Source organism: Zootoca vivipara, chromosome 4 (assembly GCF_963506605.1).
Source record: "Zootoca vivipara chromosome 4, rZooViv1.1, whole genome shotgun sequence".
In the NCBI taxonomy this organism is placed as follows: Eukaryota; Metazoa; Chordata; class Lepidosauria; order Squamata; family Lacertidae; genus Zootoca; species Zootoca vivipara.
The window spans coordinates 72,195,762-72,210,393 of record NC_083279.1 but is presented as its reverse complement, the minus strand read 5'-3'; the positions used below and the strand labels follow the sequence as shown (position 1 = coordinate 72,210,393).

The following is a 14,632-nucleotide window of genomic DNA, read 5'->3' as shown; positions in this document are numbered from 1 at the left end:
TTCTAAAAGCATTAGACACTTGGTTTTTTAAAATTGGTTTTTAAAAATGTGCAATTTTTAGCTCCTAAATTATTAAAAGTATTTACTTGCAACATTCCTCATAAATGCATCTCTAGGCTAAGAGAGAGTGGTAAAATGTTCATTATTGCAGGCAATTACTTTTGTTCTTAATAGAAAAAGAAACCTCACTTTTACTGAAAAATGAGTGGCAATTTTATCCATGGGACTATTGACACTTCCATATTGTGATGCCATATGTAATTTCTCTCCCCTCCCCTCAAAAAATATAAAGGCAGTATGGTGACTATTAGTGTCATACTTGCGTGCTTATCACCTGCACTGTAACTGTGAATGTTTGGGTGTTTTGTCTTATTTAAACAGATGGCTATATGTTGATGTATATACACAATAAGGTGTCTACTTACAGCTAAATGCTTAGTCACTTGAATGTTATGAAAATGAAAGACGTTCGAGAATATCACTAAACACAAGTCTCTTCTCTTCTTTTCTTTTCAGCAGCACAGAAAAGAAGTGTTAGGAATTGCTTTTACCCCTTTTGGTATCCGAAGAAGAAAGGTAACATTAACTTGAATATTGAAAATAATTAAGAAGTTATTAAAGCTTCTAAATACAGTGTGGTTGCTATAGTGCTGTTAGGGTTTGTTTGTTTGTTTGTTTAAAAGACTGTGTGCATTGGGTACATAGGCATTTTAAAATTTCAGGGACTGACCACAATAAACTTAATCTAGATATGGTAGAGTTCTCCCAAATGCACCTTGGATTAATATACAGTTGTACCTTGGAATTTGAACGGAATCCATTCTGGAAGTCCGTTCAACTTCCAAAATGTTCAAAAACAAAAGCACGGCTTACGATTGGCTGCAGGAAGCTCCTGCAGCCAATTGGAAGCCCCATCGAACATTCAACTTCCAAAAGAACGTTCAAAAACTGGAACAGTCACTTCCAGATTTCGATCATTTGGAAGCCAAAACATTCGAGAACTAGGCTGTTCGAAAACCAGGGTACGACTGTAGTAATTATCAAAGCCCCCCCCGCCCCCCCCAAAACAGGAGACCTTGGGTCATCTTTCTGTGTCAATCCAAGACATAGAAATATGACCCAGTCCTTGTCTTCTTAAACTTAAAGCAACCCCCTATTCAGTGTAATAGCAATGTAGTGGAGATCTTTGCCCTCACCTTTAAAAAAGGCACACTATGAGGACTTTGCAAAATGAAGTAAAAAACAACAACACTCTTAATATCATAATTTTAAAAATAAGAGCATTCAAATTATTGTAATGCTGGCTGAAATGAGCACTGACATCATAGTCCCTTGAACATATATGCCCATTATTCCATTATAATCACAGAATTAAAAGCAGCAGACATTGCTAGTTTCCTGTATGGTGTAATTATACATGTTTCAGAAGTTATTTGGAGTATTGACTCTTGGGCAGGTGATTTTAAAATTATTTGTAGCGTTGCAAAATTTTGTTAAATGTCTCCCACACTGCTACAACTTTAATTTTTACGCATTCAGTTTTTGTTTCTTTCTTCAATAGAATGTGTTTACTACTAGAAATAACTTAAATTTTGAATCCTGGAGGCAATAGGGATTGAAATAATATGACAGCTTGCACTGGAAATGTGATGTAAATTATGTTGGTCAAGCATAAATCCACTGAAATCAATGTGGTCTTCACCTACTCCCCCAGTTCATTTCAGTTTACTCTTCTCTTATAAGACATACAAACATAATTCACCTAGCTCACATATAATGTGGAACCACAGTTTACCACTGCGTGAATGAGCAGGGAGGAGCCTGGGCAAAGCCTGAGGCTCATGTGCCTCTCCCTTTTCAAGACCCCATAGCTTAGCTGCCAAATATCCCGTTTTCGCAGGAAACCCCTGGATTTTAATCCGTTTCCCGCTGTTCTCCCGAACGGAGAAAAATCCCAGAAATCCCCCAAATTTACAACCTGCCAGGGAGCCTCCATTTTGGGTGCCACTCTTCCTATGTGTGGGCACTGGAAATTGGGCAGAGCGGCACTGGAAGTTGCTTCTACGCATGCCCAGCGGCCATCTTGGTGGTGGCCACATGGCAGCGGCCGTCACCAAGATGGCCACCACCAAGATGGCTACCGCCATGCGGCCACCACCAAGATGGCTGCCAGGCATGCGTAGAAGCGACTTCTGGTGCTGCTGTGCCCGATTTCCGGTGCCCACACATGGGAAGAGCGGCCCCGGAAGTTGCTTCTGCGCAACTTCCAGTGCTGTGCCGCTGCTGATCCCACAATTTTCAGCAGGAGACTTGGCAGGTATGCCCCATAGTCCTGCAGTGGCCAGGAGACCTCGGCTGACTGCGTTTTTTGTTTCCTGAGCCTTCAAAATGAAGTGCCTCCCACACTGTCTCACCAGTCCAGTACTGTAAGGAGCGCACTAAATGGAAGGCTGTGAACTGCAGGAAAACCACCCTTATTCAGGCCAGAGGATTTACTCTCTAGTAATTCCACTTTTCCAAAAGTGGGAGTTGACCAAAGGCAGAGTTCATTTCTAACCCTTCTCAGGACTAGTAGCTCAGTATGAGCTCTCCTTGCTGCCTTGCCCTGTGGGATCCTCTGCTTTCTCGTGCCATGTGGAGGAGTATGTGAGTCCAAGGCTTTGTATGGCCTCTTTCTTGTGGATGGACTTAGCACCACGAAAAACCGTGGTTTAGTGTGTTGTGCAAATGTAGCCTTTTATGTATTAAGCCTCTCCTCCATTTTGCCTTTGAAATATGAAATGATGAATATAGGCAAACACAATACTTGCATCGACAACATCCTTCAGTATGGAAAGTCAGCCCCCTATCCTCAAGTAAGAGGCCATCCTTACATTATTTTATGTCAACCTATTGAAAGCCTTTATTATCAGCTTTATTAGTCATCACTGGAAAAAATGTGTGTGAGATTGTAAGCAAAATAATAATATCCATTGCTAATATCGAAATGCACAATCCGTTCATGGGTTGCTAGGAACATTTTATTTTGATTCTTGTGTTATATATTGTTTTATGATTTGTCCTTTGTAGAAGGATGGTTTAGAATATTCAAAATGGTATGTGTGTATAATTTATCTCCCTTTGTATTTACATAAAGGTGGGGAGCATAGCTAGCAGTAGATAAGAGCACATTTTTTGCTCATTTTTGCCAAGTGGTGCAGAGGAGAACATTAATTAGCTAAAGTATTGGTTGTAACACTGCTTGAAAACAAATAATTAAGTACTGCTCTTTAGTAGGTTTATGCCTACTAAATGTAGCCCTAGGAGTGAAATTTTCTGAAGTCCCATTTACGGTAAATAAAACAACATCCCAATGATCCTAGATGCCAATGAAACCTTAAGGTTCACCGCAAGTGCCTGAATTATGTGTTGATATGAAGGAGTTGAACTCTTGTTTATAATTTCTTAGAATTCCACATCCCAGCTATTTTTATTTAGTTTTACTGAACGTTATTTTGATTTAACTGTGTAAGAGATTCACATTTTTTTTGTATCCACCAACAGTACATTCAAGTGCAGAATGTTAAAACTGTCAGCAATCTTTAAATCAAACTCCTGCAGTAATGTGCATTTGAAACTCCAGCAGCTCACCAATTTGGCACCAAGCTTGCTCAGGATAGTGTAAAACTGTTAAACCTATTTCTCGTCTTTCATTCCCTTTCCTTTATTTGGATATAATTACTGGAGTGGGACTGTGGGGCTTGAGCATTCATATATCAGAAGCAGAGAGAGGAAACTGCAGGGAAACTATAAATCTGTGTGTAACATTGAGCTGAATAGCTGTCAAGTGAGTGTTTAGGGAAGAAGGCGTCTAGTTTTCCTGACTCTTCTAATCAACCTTTTCCATGACTTTCAAGCTTTCTTTTTTTTTAAAAAAAATATATTAAAGAAAAAGATTTTTTAAAACATTACAAATTACCAATAAAATAACCAATTACATTTCCCCTTTCCCCTCCCCTCCCTCCCCTCCCTCCCTCCCTCTCCCTCCCTCTCCCTCCCTCTCCCACCCTCTAAGGACTTTCCTCAGCTCCTCTCTCTGGTTTGTTTATACATATTATTCTCTGCATGTTATAAAAGTGTACATATCATTGCCTTATCTATCATGTGTTTTTCTACTAAATTGTGGATGATGATTCAAAACCTGCCAAGGAGTCCAGATCCTTTTGTTGTCTTTTTAAATAGTTTGTAAAAAGTTCCCAGTCTTCTTTGAAGTCACGGTTGTCCTTCTCATGTAGTTTATATGTCAACTTTGCCAACTCCGCATAGCTCATCAGTTTTTCTTGCCATTGTTCTTTCGTTGGGATTTCCTCATTCTTCCATCTTTGTGCTAGCAAGACTTTTGCCGCTGTTGTAGCATACATAAATAAGTTTTTTGTTTTCCTTGGCAGGTCTTGTCCTAAAACCCCTAACAAAAATGCTTCTTGGTTTTACAAATGTCAATTTAAACGTCTTTTTCAATTCTTTATATATCATCTCCCAATTTTTTTTTACTTCTCTACATTCCCACCACATATGATATAAAGTACCTTCTTTTTCTTTACATTTCCAACATATGTTTAACCTGGTTTTGTACATTTTTGCCATTTTTACTGGTGTAATATACCATCTGTACATCATTTTCATGTAATTTTCCTTCAAAAGAGAACAGTCTGTAAATTTCAAATCTACCTTCCCCATTTTTTCCCAATCCTCAAATTGTATATCATGTCCTATATCTTGCGCCCATTTAATCATAGCCAATTTGACCTCCTCGTCTTTCATTTTCCATTCTAGCAGAATGCTGTATGCTTTCTTCAGTAGTTTCATGTCTTCTTCTATAATCTCCTTTTGAAATCTAGAAATTGTATAGCTAAATCCTTTTTTTATCCTCCTTAAAAATCTCATTTAATTGTCTGTAATGCAACCAACTCTGAAAATGATATTTAATTTCTTCATAAACTTTTAATTTCCATTTTCCTTCTTGATCTTTCAATAAATCTCTATATGTACTCTACTTTCCCTTTTTGCTAAGCGGTTTGAGTAACGAAGCTTCTATTGGCCACCAAGGTGTTTTTTGTTCTGTTAGCTCCTTATACCTTTCCTACACTTTCATTAATGATTTCCTAATTATATGGTTATAAAATCCTTTATGTATTTTCCCTTTCCCGTACCATAAGTATGCATGCCATCCATATCTATTGTCATGCCCTTCCAAATCTAATGCTTCTTCCTTTTTCAGTTTTATCCAGTCCCTAATCCAACCCAAACATACAGCCTCGTAATATAATTTAAGATCTGGGAGGGTGAAGCCTCCTCTTTCTTTTGTATCTGTAAGTATCTTATGTTTAATCCTTGGCCTTTTGCCCACCCCCACCCCCAAGACAAATTTGTAAATATCATTTTGCCATCTTTGAGGCAATCGTCCTTAACAATTACTGGGACTGTCTGAAAAAGAAATAGCATTTTCGGTAGCACATTCATTTTTATCGCCGCAATTCTTCCTAATAGGGAAAGGTTCAATCTACTCCATATTTCTAGATTCCTTTTTATCTCACACCATACTTTTTCATAATAGCCTTTATGCACATTTATATTTCTTGTTAACCATATCCCTAAATATTTTACTTTTTTATGAATTTCTGTCTCAAAACTTTGCATCAAATCTTTTTTCTCTTCTTCTTTTAGATTTTTAACTAATAATTTAGTTTTATTTCTATTTAATTTAAATCCTGCCACTTCCCCAAATTCTTGAATTTTCTCTATCACCTTAGGGAGAGAATTTTTCGGATCTTCTTTTGGAAGTGTATTTATTGCCTCAGCTACATTTCTGTTTTTACTAACTTCTTTAAATAAAAACAAGAGACTATAAATATCAACCATTCTTGTTTCCCTTTCCCTTTCATTTATTTATATTTCCTTTCTTTTATTTATATTTCCGCCAACAAAAAGTATAAGGATGACCTGCCTATTTGTATACCCATTAAATCATATAATGCAGAAGCCAGATATAACAATTTGATGGGATATTGGGCAGGGTTGTGAGCAAGATTTTAAATCAGGAGAAACAAAAAAAAGTGAGGAGTTCCGACAAATGTTATCCTAACTTTGATTACGGTATCTATAAATCCATATATTGCATTATATGCTGAATAATAGGAGAAATCAGTTATATCTTTTGCTATAACTTTTATCCACTATGGTTAATTTGGTCTTTCTGTACGGTGTGTGTTTTTAATTGACAGCACTTAGCTTTCACTGTAACTTTTCAAATTTCAGTGTGTTTGCTTTTTAAAATCTGCTTCCTTCCATGCACATATATCATACAGAGTATTTCCAATATTTGCGGGGGAGATTTTCATTGTTTATATAGCCAGAAAGGCGTCACATAAACACAAGAGGAAGGTATCGTCAGACTTGGGGAACCTCAAAGTTTACAAAAGTACAAAAATCTTCAGAGGGCATAAAACCCAAGCAACCTGATGAAACTGAGAGTGCTTGGTGACTGTGGAATATCCACTGATTGGGAGGCATAATGGAATAGAGTGTCTGGAATCCTGAACAACGGTACTTCATGCTGCAACATTTTGTTGCAGGTCTTGCTTGTCTAATGCTTATTAGACTGTATATAAACATTGGTTTATGTTGGGGTAACCTGGCAGGATCTACACCTTTGGATATGAGGATGAGGCATCAATTCCCATCACCTTTGCTGAATGCATATTGCTTTGTTCCATTTTGGAACAGTTCTGTATGTTTTTAAATTGTAGTGATTTTAATCTCATCTGTTTGTTGTTTTAACCCACCCTGGGACCTCATGGTGAATGGTAGGGAGTTAAATTTATAAGTAAATAAATAAATAAATAAATACATAAATAAATAAATAAATAAAAATGGTCAAAGAGGGCGGGGGGAGGTAATTAAGTCAGGGAATCTTTTCTGCTGTTATTTGTGCAGTTGCAAGCACTTTTAAGTCCTGTTGATTTTAATGACAGATATTTAAGCATGCACTTAACCTTCAAATTAAATTCAGTGGGATTTAAAAGAGTTTACCTTTGGCTGGATTATGCTCTGTGCTTATTATTATTGTATTTGAATTAGTGGACTTTCAGCATTTTCAATATATACATACTGGAGTTGATCCAAACCTCCATGTTGTCCAGAGATGTTCGGAAATTATAATTGTTCATTACCATGAATGGGAATTGAATTTGGGACATTGTTATCAGAATCGAGGATAAACGAAAGATAGCAATGAATACAGGGAATAAATGCTTGGTTTTACTTTTAAGATTGGGCTCCCATCATAAATTTGTGGTGGTGAATCATACTGCAGAAGAATATATTCAGAATCTCTTGGTTTTCAATGTTACGCTGGGTGAAAATGCCCATTTCTAAAACATCGATTTGCTAATACAACTACTCCTACAATGTGGGCCATAAGGCAACTTCTCAGATTGGTAGATCGGGTCCTCCCTGCGTTGTGGTGGGGCCCGACAATCAGGCCTGGGTGTTGGGGCGGGCACAATTGGAGTGGCCACAACACCCTATTGGTGGTCCCTCTGACAGGGAGCAATTGGACTAGGGGCATGCCAGTCAAGGGTCAGAGGGACCATTATTTAGCTGCTGCATGTGACATTTGAGATCGTCTTTTCGGGTCACAGTGCACCAGAACACCCGCCCACATCTCCCTAATTAGAGTTTGTGCTTGACCTTGCTATGCTGTCATGTGTCACCTGCTTTTGGGGCAGGGGCACGGCAGGAATTTTTCCCACTTGGCTGTTTGGCTAGTTCCACTTTGGTTTTGCCTGTCATGTAGCAAATCGTCACAACTTGTAAGGTTGGTGGATAGGCTCTGTTTCATGCTGATAGGAGTGGCAAGATTCCTAGCCAACCCTATCCACAGGTATTCCTTTAAGTGGAATCCTAGAACTCAAAGGTTGGTCTTCCCCAAGTGGGGTTGTGCCCTGATCCAGAGTTCAGGGAACATTTGGGGGAACCAGGGCTGGGAGCTAGTCATGGCTCCCATCCCAGATGTTGACCCGGCTGACTCATGGTCTGCCCAGAGTCAGCGCTACCATAGGTAGCTTTGGGAACCAGAGCCTATGCAACCACTCACTTGATTTGTAATCAATAAAGTTGTGGCCTAACTTCTGCCAAAAACCAAACCTAAAATTTGAGTCATGTCTGAATTTATTTCTAGGCGGGGTTAAAGGGTCTCCACACGCAAAGGCATTTTACTCAACAGCACAAGCTTTCTGGAGGTTCTAGGATAGAAAGGGAATGCTTTATCCAGTCCAGAGGAGCCCAGCCTAGGCTGTAAGTCCATTGCAGTGGGGGGAAATGGAGGGCATGCTTGAGAATGTAAATTATCCATCTATTAGAGCTGGACCAAATTAAGAATGCCCCCCCCTTTTAGTGTTTTCACTTACATTGAAATGTTTCAGCAACATTTAAAGGGAAAGGGAAATTATTTTCATGGGAAGAGAAACAAAGTGGCTGGCTTTTTAAAAGCCCTCTTCTGAGGTGCTTTTTGAAAATGTCTGCCAGTGACACCATAAAAAATAGATGTCCCCTTTGATGCTCACTGGAGTGTATTTATAGTGGACAGTGGTCTACTGCTCAGTGATCATTATAACCAGATATATAAGCAAGGTTAAGACATAGCGACTCAAACCAATGTCATTTTGTAATTTAGGAACAAATACAGCCTGAACCTTCTGCTGATTAGAAATACTGGGTCCATCTATTCTAATAGTGGCTGCATAGCATCTACGTGGCATCAGTACTTGCTGTTAAATTAACTTACTTGCAGTGGTACTGAGAAATTCTAGATAGGCAGTGTCAAGAACATTGCTATGTATAGTAGGTACAGAGTAATATTGGTATGCAAACAGTGCATAAACACCACATATGCTAGTCTAAAGAGAACACTCGTCGTGGCAAAAAAATTGTTTCTAACATGACAAACTTCTGAGAGAGAGAGATCAGTCTTTTACTCTTTCTGGCAGAGGACCTTCCTGCTGGCTGCTTCTTCTTCTTTTTTAAATAACTTTTTATTTTGAATATCCAGCCAGGATTGGCAGGGCTGTCTGATGGGAAGAGGCCACCAGTGTTGTTGCTGTGGCTGCTCCTGTTCTACCTGCCATGAATAATAGCCCAGTAGGCTAGTTAATCATTACATTGAGGAAACAGGAAAAAGTTACAAAGCTGACCATTGCCCAGGGAATGTGGGCAACCACTTACAGGCTGTCGTCACAAAGTTCAGCATTGTGTGTGTGTATTTGTATTTACTCATATGCATATAAACATTTTTCAGCGTATATTCCGGTAAAGCTAACAGAGGGAGGCCAATCATTGCCTATGTTGATTTTAGGGAGGGAAAAAAAGAGAGGAAAAAACTCATTCCCAATGCAGAACTGCTTGATCTATTTATAAAACTGCAGTGATAGTGCTCTTTGTCAAACTCTACTGAAGTTGAAACAGAACCACTTAAAAACAATAACAACCCAAAATATTTTGGATTCACTTTATTTTGATGGTTCTACACTGGCAGGATTCATATAACTAGGATTCAAGAAAACAGTGAGCATATGTTTAAGTTCAGTGTAATCCTGGGGTATGCATGGAACTGGTTATTTTGTTCCTGTCGCCCCTGCTCACATGCAGAGGATTGAACCAGTTGCAGGCTTAGACATTGGGAAGGATTTCTAACGTATAGATGCAGTAGATTGCTAATTAACATTTATTAAGGCTTTGCTAATGAAGCTATTCATTAGGCGTTTCCGTGCGCTTCACCAGAAGTGGCTTAGTCATGCTGGCCACATGACATGGAAGCTGTACGCCGGCTCCCTCGGCTAATAGAGCGAGATGAGTGCCGCAACCCCAGAGTCGGTCATGACTGGACCTAATGGTCAGGGTTCCCTTTACCTTTACCTAATGAAGCTATATTTGGCTCCTGCCTGATCTCTTTAAATTACGTGTAGCACAAAGCCCTGTAAGTCATATTGGAATACCTCCTTAAGCCATTAGAGCTATTTAGGATAGATAGGTATGCCCAAACTGGCTCAGTGGGTGATTCAGAGTTCTAGCATTTTGGAAGATATTTCTTATTTCTGTACATCATTCACAATTTTATAAACTGTTGCTGACATCTCTCTTCAGTCCAGGTATGTGAGTGTTAAGCAGATTATGTTTGGCTTAGCATGTCATCCAACCTGGAATCATGGATAAAGTCTCTTCTCCTCAACCATGATCTGGAACCAAGATTTGTCCTGTGGTTACATACCATGGTTAAAGAGGAGAGACCTATATATGATCCCTGGAGACAGGTGAAGAAGACATTAGTTTCCTGCTTTGATCTTACTAGGCTGAGCTCTCTCTCTCTTTCTCTTTCTCTCTCTCTCTCTCTCTCTCTCTCTCTCTCTCTCTCTCTCTCTCTCTCTCTCTCTCTCTCCTTCTTCCCTCCTCTTTCTCTTGCACCCTTTGCATTTTATAAATATTGTAAGCTGTTTTGAAGACTTCAGTTGTAAAACAGAGTATATAATCAACTAACAAACTAAACTAATGGTGGAGAGAATCAGATTGAAAATCACTATATGTTGGTGGAATTTTTCGTAAAGTAAATGTGGGGGTTATCTCATATGGGAGACTTTCTTAGGGAATATCTATAGAGGCTGAAAGAACAATTTCCCCCAGTAACACTGCGTACAGGAATGTGCTAGATAAGAAAGCTCTCTCTTCCACACAAGGATGCCATTGTTTGAAGTCGTGCTGGTTCTACAGCATCCCTGCAAAACAGGTGCCTCACATATTTGGTGCACCTGAAGAGGTTTTGTAGATTAAAGTACTGTACATACAGTGCTCAGTGGCACTATTAAGGTAACAAAATGAGGTTGGGAGGGAAATTCATCTAGGAGTTGCACTCCTTGGTACAGTTAGTAAAGGGAGACAGTAACTCTCATTAAGCGTAATTAAACCTAATATTGACTGTAAACTGTTACTTACCCTTAACTTCTTTGCATATAATGTAGGAAAGGGATTAACCCAGCAGACAGACACACTAATTACAGTCTCCTTTACATTAAAAGTATGATCAGGAAGGTCTATATTCATAAATAAAACATACTAAGGGATGAGAGACTGAGAAATATGTAAATGTAATGCAGGAAAAAAGAGACCAAAGGTAAGGGGGAGAGAAAGAGAGAGAGATGGAAGAGTAGAGTGATGCTAGTGGAAGCAAAATGGCACTCTGGCTAATTACCATGAAAAGCATGATAAATCATGGACATGTATCCTTGACTTCTGACTGATAGAGCCTGCTGAGCGCGGTCTCTCATGGATAGCTGCTTCTCCAACTAATTTAAGCAACTGGTGCAAAAATGGAGCACAAGGAAAGAGAAAAAGAGCACAAAAATACTATTAGGTTTCTTTCTTTAAAGTCTGTGTGTGTGCTTCCAAAAATAAATTGTAATACCTGTAAAGTAAACCTATGACTTTCATTTTTGGGTGTTTTTTTTCTAGACAGTGGACAGTGCCTCATGGAGTCAGCTAATGAAAGAGCCTCATAGCTGGCCTTTTGCATAGGTATAATTTATTAGTGCTATACGATGAGCTGCAAATTGCAAACATTTTCTCTTCAGTGATGTGCATTGTGTGGCACTCATGCCTGTGAGGAATGGCTGTAGCTCAATGATGGAGCATCTGCTTTGCATGCAGAAGGTCCCATGTTCAATCCCTGCTATCTTCAGGTAGGATTGGGAATGTTCCCTCTCTGAAACCCTGGAGAGCCACTGCCAGTTAGTGGAGACAATACTGCCTTATGCTTCTTTACAAAACCCTGATGGCGGATGGGCAGTGTAAGGCAGCCAGGGGACCACCTCCCCATTGCCAGACATGAAAACATAAAAAGAACCTGCTGGATCAAGTCCAGTGGCCCGCCTCATCCAGCATCCTGTTCTCACAGTAGCCAACTAGGTGCTTGTGGGAAGCTCACAATCAGGATCTGCTTCCCCTCCTGCAGTTTCCAGCAACTCACATTGAGAAATACTGTCACTAACACTGGAGGCAGAACATAGCCATTATGGTTAGTAGCCATTGATAGCCCTGTCACCATGAATTTGTCCAATCCTATTTTAAATCCATCCAAGTTGGTGATCATCAATCACTGCCTCCTGTGGGAGAGAATTCTATAGTTTAACTATGCACTACATGAAGAAGTTTTGTCTGTCCTGAATCTTCCAACATTCAACTTTGTTGTATGTCCACTTGAATACCAGATCATACAGATGAAGGTAAACGGTGTTTCCGTGCACTCTGGCTTCTGTCACAGAAGTGGTTTAGTCATGCTGGCCACATGACCCAGAAAGTTGTCTGTGAACAAATGCCTGCTCCCCCAACCTGAAGCGAGATGAGCACCATACCCCATAGTTGCCTTTGGCTAGACTTAACCATCAGGCGTCCTTTACCTTTACCGTACAGATAAAGAGTAAACAAATACATTGCAAAATAAAAACCTATCAGTCATTTAAATGTTACACGATATAGTTATATTTTCTATTAGCATCTTCAGTTGGGAAGTCAAAGATTCTCGTGATCCCATCTCCAGAATATAAAATAATAATCTACTGTCCTCTGAAGAAGTGTGCATGCACATGAAAGCTCATAGCAAGAACAAACTTAGTTGGTCTCTAAGGTGCTACTGGACAATTTATTTTTATTTTTTTATATATTTCTACTACTGTCTTCTAGTTAACCGTTGGTTTTTTTGTAATATTTGTTCTGTTTTAATGCGTGCTTTTCAAAAGCATCTAGCATTGTCTTAAACTGAAACTTGCTAATTAAATCCCAAGGCATTCCATAGCATCAGAGCTAGACCACCAGCTGGTGCAGTTGAGCATACGTACAGTATTCTTAACAGTGGGATTTCTGTAATCTCCCTTGGGAGCCAGTTCTTTGGTCTAGTTTTCTTTGTGCTTGTACATATCTGGGGTACCTGGGGTTGTTTCTCAAGTAACTGATTCTGTAGGTCAACTTGAAATCTCACTCAACAGCTTTTCTGCCTGTGAGAAGAAAATCCCAAGATACACAACATTATTGTTTCTTCTGTAGGGTTGCTCTCATCTCAAACTCTCAGCGGAATTGTATTCCCTATCCACCAATGTCTACATGTAATAAAAAGCATGCTAACTGCACATGATCACTTCTTCTGATATGAAATATAAATTAGTGAAGGTCCCCAAACTGACAAGGGGTTCTTCTTTTGTAACTCTGATAAACTAAAAATGAGTTCCCAACTCTGAACCAGAATAAATAGTTGTTGCAGCATAACTGAAAATGTAAGCAAATTTGTCATTAATGTTACAGTTCATTTGCTCCATTGTAAATGCTTTGCGATATAAGCCAACACAGATATTATAGTTTGTGGTGGTTCTTTCTGTTTAGCAGTAGTAGAACCCTCCTATGTAAATGAAAATATATTGACATTAGTGAGGATTAAATTTACACACCAAGCTGCCATATCACTGGTCCATCTAGCTGAGTACTGTCTACTTCAACTGGTGGCAGTCTTCCAGGGTATTAGGCAGAGGTCTTTCCAAGCACTGTTTGCTTGAAGAATCTCAATTGAAGATAACAGGGTTTGAATTTGAGGCCTTCTGCAATCAAATTATATGGTCTGATATTGAACTATGGTGCCAAGCCTCTATACTCATCCTTGGGATCCTGGCAGAATGTTGACTTCTGTAAGATGTGCACTGGCACTCAGCAGAAGCAAGGTGAATGTAGAGGTTTTTTGAAATCCCCCCCCCAAATAAAAAAAATAAATGCTTATCTTTTTGCAGTCCTCTTTTCTGCCTGTTCCAAGGTCAGCAACTTGGTTCATGTTATATTGATTATTGAAAAATTGTGCTTGGTAACCACCAACCTCCCTACATGGTAGACCCTTCTCATCCCTTTTCCTTCTGCTGCACAGAAGGTGAAGTTTTATCTCAGTGTGATGAATATTACAAATTAGGGCAGCAATGTTGCACACACACACACACACACACACATATATATATATATATATATATATATATATATATATATATGACTCAAGCAAATTTTAAGTCTTTATTGAAAGCCTACATAAACTGACATATATATCCTGTGACATTAGTATTCCTAGCTGATTTATGCTACAGACAGTGAAAGGGACAGACTGCAACAAAACTCAGTTTGACAGGAAATGCACTGGGAGTTATGTACAGCATTCATTTGAATGGTGTATGTAGCCCCAGTTGAGGAAAGTCCTTAAATATATCCTTAAATATATCCTTAGTTTAAACTATATGAATAATCCTGCTGATTTCAGTGAGACTACCATATGCTACAGTTTAAATACAGCAAAATATTTTGCTGTTACTGAATTTATATCAGAGCTAACGTTGATGAGAATGAAATTACCATTCTAGCAACAATTCTCCTCCATGAGCTCATAAATAGTATTTGTTAGAGGCATAGTGAGTGCAAGGCAAATGAATGCACCTTGGCTTGTGGAACATGTTACTTTTTAAATACTGAGGTGTAATTCTCAGTTAATTGATTTGCATAAAGATTTGCTTATGCACACACACAT

The 14,632-nt window shown here is 39.0% G+C and overlaps 1 protein-coding gene across 19 annotated transcripts in view; it reads left to right on the top strand.

The window, feature by feature from the left end:
- The window catches only part of ZBTB20 (zinc finger and BTB domain containing 20), a 496,349-nt gene that overhangs the window by 91,424 nt on the left and 390,293 nt on the right, over positions 1-14,632 (top strand). For 14 of the 19 annotated variants that reach the window (XM_035115418.2, XM_035115408.2, XM_060273753.1 and 11 more), the window contains exon 2: positions 517-576. The exons of 1 other annotated variant lie outside the window; for it this stretch is intronic. The gene's annotated coding sequence lies outside the window, so the exon portion shown is untranslated. The remainder of the gene's footprint in view (positions 1-516; positions 577-14,632) is intronic. 4 more of the 19 variants (XM_035115410.2, XM_060273751.1, XM_035115417.2 and 1 more) reach the window with 1 other exon arrangement.